Below are 6,017 nucleotides of genomic sequence, written 5' to 3'. Positions count from 1 at the left end.
CTTGCAAAGCGATTTGTCCATCGCATTCAAATGATTTTGATGGTGATGCCGCCAATCACTGTGTATTAACATATCTCAGCAATTCTTTGGTCGTTTGAGGCCAAACTTGGTATTTTTACTTGGGGCCACACCTTTGGGGAGTGCATCAAATTCTGTGTCATTTAACCACTGGGGTGGGGCACCTTTCACTGACCTACAATATTTTTTCTAATACATTTTGATGTATTGGTCTTTCAAAAGTGGTTGTTATGACTGGGGATTGTCAGGATTTGTCAGTGTTTTTTGTAGCCTTTTGATCACCTTCATATCTATTCATAGACATCGTTTTTAAATGTGCAACAACATGGATTATTTGTGACTGTGAAAGTCATGACAGCCAGCTGATCGGCAGATTTATTTGCAAAGCCTTCACTACATAATGTTCATACCTCAATTCTTTTCATCTTTCCCAGCTAATGGCCTCCAGATTCTACCAGTAGTACAGAAGTACAGAGCAGCACTTTGTCACACTTTAAAGTGCAGTTCAGTCTTTAAAAAATCAACTATCTAAAGTGTGATTTTGATGATGTTACCACATGTTATATAGTAGTTAACAAATTGAAGTCATTTTGGATAAAAGCGTCTGTTAAATGCTGCACATGTAAACCGAATGAATGTAAACCTAAATTAAATAATAAGACAGTGCCCTAAATTAAAAACTAACAGATGGAGGAGTGTAACTGCTGTTAGGATCAGTTATGCTGCTTTACATTTATTTAATTAATTTAAATATAAGAATGATTTAAACATAACTGAATCCGCAGCATTATTTGATTTAAATGAAGAATTTAGTAATTAACATAATTATAATTAAAGGCATACGTTTGTAAGGAGCTTTCTAGTATTTCTATAGAGGAACTAATCTGGCGTTTGAGTTGCGGTCTGGTCAGTTTTGCTGGTGACATTTTCGTTCCGATCAGGTAAGTGCGGGACTTGTTATGAGGCTGAGAAAGTGTTTTAATTTATAAGTGTCAATATTCATGGGGATTGGAGTTATTGTATAAGCTGCAGTCATAAGTTTTATTTCTTTAACTCCTCTTGAATTATCACGGCCAATGAGGTATGAGATTTTATGTCCAATTTGCAAGTTAATGGCGTGAGCGAGCTGTATTCTTGTTTGTCTTTGGTTATTTTTAGGAGAATGCCTGTGTTTTTGCTGATTAATTTTATGATTTATGTGCTTTTTTATCTAGTTCTCACGGCATGCCTGACCGGATAAATGCCCGTGATCAGAGATCAACTTGTGTTCGTTATTGAGGGGAGTTACAAGTGGAGGGGGGGGGGGCTCATAGGAAAGTTACGTATCATCATCATCATCATCATCCATCCATCCATCCATTTTCCAAACCGCTTATCCTACTGGGTCACGGGGGTCTGGAGCCTATCCTGGAAGCAATGGGCACGAGGCAGGGAACAACCCAGCATGGGGGGCCAGCCCATCGCAGGGCACACTCACACACCATTCACACACACATGCATTCCTCCGGGCAATTTAGCAACTCCAATTAGCCTCAGCATGTTTTTGGGCTGTGGGGGGAAACCGGAGTACCTGGAGGAAACCCCACGACGACATGGGGAGAACATGCAAACTCCACACACATGTGACCCAGGCGGAGACTCGAACCCGGGTCCCAGAAGTGTGAGGCAACAGTGCTAACCACTGCACCACCATGCCGCCCCATTATCATCATCATCATCATCATCATCATCATCATTATTATTATTATTATTATTATTATTATTATTATTATTATTATTATTATTATTATTATTATTACTACTACTACTATGTAATAGGCTTTGCTAAGCAGGTAAATTCATGTGGACTTGTTCTTTTCATATTAAGACATTAATACCAACTAGCTTTAAGAATAGTGGAATGTTACACTTTTTCTCTTCCGTTTGTGGCGCCCCCTGGATGGATGTCGCCCTTAGCATTTGCCTATATTGCCTATGCCACGGGCCGCCCCGACTTTAGCCAGAGTGTCTCTTCTCATTTTGAGTCTATTTAAAAAAAAAAAATTGCTTTTTCAAGACACTTGATGTTCTTTGTTTGATCCCTGTCTTTTTTTTGCTGGTTCTTTGCAGCAGAAAACTTAAGGTAATTTCTAGAGTGTAATATGGACAATTTCATTCCTTTTGCTTGTTGTTTGTTTTCAGCAAAACATTAATGTAATTTCTACCCTCCAATAAAGAAAAAAAATCTTTGTGAAAGTTTTTATTGCCGTGTAAAATGTACGATGTACAGTGGTAAGGGAATGTGATCTCTACATATTGGTTAATGACATGCATATATGTTTGCGTCATTTCATTTTTTGGTAAGACACTTTATTATGAATTTATCCTTGAGTGAACTAAGTATGCTTAATAAAAGTTTGCCTATTTCCAGTTACTTAATGACCCGTACCAATAATAATTGATAGTTTGTTAATTAATGATAATTTCATGACTTTACTTGATGGGGCACATCATTATTAACTAATTGATGAAGTAAGTATGTAATTAAAAGTAAAATATGTGTAACAGAGAATGTAGCAATCCAGATCATGGGTATGTGAATGAGAAGCCAAAATTGCCTGTTTTTTGTGTTGGTGGCAGTTGACTATAGTTTTGACTTAAAGCAGACGTTTCTGTACAGAACTGCTCCAAGACCTTTGTTTTTGTGCCTTTCCATGTAGCTGATGTGGAACCGTTAAGGGCTGAGTACCAAGTATCTTCCTGTACTAACACATCAAAGCTGCCCTGCACCCTCACAAAGGCTTAAAGTATGATATCTGCAGAAAATCCATCCATTTTCCAAACTGCTTATCCTTCTGGGTCACGGGGTCTGGAGCCTATCCCGGAAGCAATGGGCATGAGGCAGGGAACAACCCAGGATAGGGGGCCAGCCCATCGCAGGGCACACTCACACACCATTCACTCACACTTGCACTCCTCCGGGCAATTTAGCAAGTCCAATTAGCCTCAGCATGTTTTTGGACTGTGGGGGGAAACTGGAGTACCCGGAGGACACCCCACGACGACACGGGGAGAACATGTCTGCAGAAAATCTCCCTGGAAATCACCAACTTAGGGCACCGTCTTTAGGTTTACATTCATTCGGTTACATATGCAGCATTTAACAGATGCTTTTATCCCAAATGATTCCTATTTCCTAACTACAGGGGACAGTCTCGCTGGAGCCACTTGGGGTTAAGGGTCTTGCTCAGGGACCCAATGGTGGTAGTGCTGGACATAGGTTTCAAACCCACCATCACCTGTTAGCCCAGCGGCGAGTATCCTACCACTAGGCCACCACCACCATCTTTAGGTAAAACAACAGAGCAATAGACAATATTGTATTAATTACTAATTAATTAAGTAATTTTTTTTTGTCAGAAATGTGTTAGTAGGTAAGAAAGACATGAATTGTATGACTTCATTGGGTGTTAAGGGGCATGCTTCAGGATTTACTGATGTGTACATTGTTAATAAATGCATTAACTCATGGTTACTTTGGCATTCATTTCTAAATATATGCTTATTTGTTGACCAGTATTGTAAAGTGTTATGGACAAACCTGTCTCTGCCTGGCCTCACTGAGGTCCATTTTGAAGTGAAGCTCCTCACCAGAATTTTTCACAACCCTTCTCTAAAGAGCTTTACAACCTCTAGTAGATCACTTACCTTATTCCATCCAACTATCCATTTTCCAAACCGCTTATCCTACTGGGTCGCAGGGGGTCCAGAGCCTATCCCGGAAGCAATGGGCACGAAGCATGGAACAACCCAGGATGGGGGGCCAGCCCATCGCAGGGCACACTCACACACCATTCACTCACACATGCACATTTAGCAAGTCCAATTAGCCTCAGCATGTTTTTGGACTGTGGGGGAAACCGGAGTACCCGGAGGAAACCCCACGACGACATGGGGAGAACATGCAAACTCCACACACATGTAATCCAGGCGGAGACTCGAACCCGCATCCCAGAGGTGTGAGGCAACAATGCTAACCACTGCACCACCATGCCGCCCCTACCTTCTCCCAATTTGAAACAAATGAAGCCTTTTCAGGTTACTGTAATCAGTTTTACACCACACATTTACAAATGAATGAAACCATGAAAACCGTTGTCTGACTGAATCAGCCACATCTATACAGTCAGTCAAAGGCCATTTGGGCTGCTGCCCCTGTCTGCACTTCGGCTGCTACAGCTGCTGCTTGTTTCATGGTGTGTAGAACAAATTTAGGTATATAGACATATTTATTCAAAGCAAAGCTTTATACATCACAGCTCACCTGAAGCCTTTAAATAAGTGATTCTAAAGGCTGAACTCTGCTTTAAACCCTGGGGTGTCTAATGAAACTGCACTTAAGAAAACAAGTCCATATTTATAAAACTGCGTGTGCACATGGCTCCACATAACTTGTTTATACTTCACCAAAAACTTGAAAATATACTCTTTAAAAAAAGCTCAGTCCCACCCAATACACTCCCGCACAATTCAGTACAAATAGTTATAATCAATATTAAGGCATTTGTGCTTTTCTAAATGTTGATATACATATAAACAAGTTTGCACATTATTGCACTCCAATGACATTAAATGGAAGATCAAAAATGTGATCTTAAAAACGTATTTATGCAATATTATAAATTTTATTCCCCCTTGACTTTTGTTGGGACAAAGTACAGCAGGTGTCTGTGTGTAGGAGATATAAAAACAACTGAAGATTAATTCATAAATAAAAACATCTTAAAAACATTACATTTACAGTTACTGTAAAATGGGTCTTTTTTGCAGTGTAATAGTTGCCGATCCTTATCACGACCACCACAATTTTTGCAAAACCTTTAACTATGTATCAGCTTGGTACAATTTTTATTTAAACGCTTCTTAAAACACTACTTACCTGCAGAATGTGTCACTGTGTGATTATCTCGGCAAACTGAAACTCACCCCCCAAGGCAGACGTGTAATAAGAGGTCCAGCTGTGTCTGAGGAATGGTTATCCTGTTGGGGTTAAATATATATATTCAAAGAATACTACAAACGTGTCTGTCTATAGCAGTTTTCATAAAGTCTGATGAATTGAACAGTTTTATGAAATAAAAGGAATGTTACAGGAACCATTCCAAAGATCTGAATGCTAGTATTTCTGCACTCTGACTCCCCAGTTAATATGAGGGAATAAAAAAGAAAAAAGTTTGAGATGAAATTATTTGCAGTGTCTTCTAGCAACACACTACGAACTACATCAGAGAAATTCTATTACTATTATATGGAGGTGGGTAACAAAATATTTCTATTAAGGGAGTCAAATCATTAAAAACCTTGAGACATTTTAACTGTCAGAACTGGCAGTGGATTGTTTTTAACAATAATAAGAATGGATGATTTATTTATGTAGCTGCTCTGCAGCCCCCCAGCACTGCATGCTGAGGCATTATGCTTCCTCCCCTGATCACCTGTCAGCGGTGCGACCTCATGTGTATGACTGCTGGTAGAGAGTCTGTTTAAACATTTCCTGAAGCGATTCACTTTTGAGGGCCTGCATGGTGGTGCTGTGGTTATCACTGCTGCCTCACAGTCTTCATGGCTCCGTGTGTGTGGAGTTTGCACGTTCCCCCCATGTCGCTGTGGGGTTTCCTCTGAGTCCTCCGGTTTCCCCCCATGTCGTCGTGGGGTTTCCTCTGAGTCCTCCGGTTTCCCCCCATGTCGTCGTGGGGTTTCCTCTGAGTACTCCGGTTTCCCCCCATGTCGTCGTGGGGTTTCCTCTGAGTACTCCGGTTTCCCCCCATGTCGTCGTGGGGTTTCCTCTGAGTACTCCGGTTTCCCCCCATGTCGTCGTGGGGTTTCCTCTGAGTACTCCGGTTTCCCCCCATGTCGCTGTGGGGTTTCCTCTGAGTACTCCGGTTTCCCCCCATGTCGCTGTGGAGTTTCCTCTGAGTACTCCGGTTTCCCCCCATGTCGCTGTGGGGTTTCCTCTGAGT

This window comes from Brienomyrus brachyistius, unplaced genomic scaffold (genome assembly GCF_023856365.1).
Source record: "Brienomyrus brachyistius isolate T26 unplaced genomic scaffold, BBRACH_0.4 scaffold39, whole genome shotgun sequence".
Classification (NCBI taxonomy): Eukaryota; Metazoa; Chordata; class Actinopteri; order Osteoglossiformes; family Mormyridae; genus Brienomyrus; species Brienomyrus brachyistius.
The sequence above is the reverse complement of the archived record's forward strand: the minus strand, read 5'-3'. Positions refer to the sequence as shown.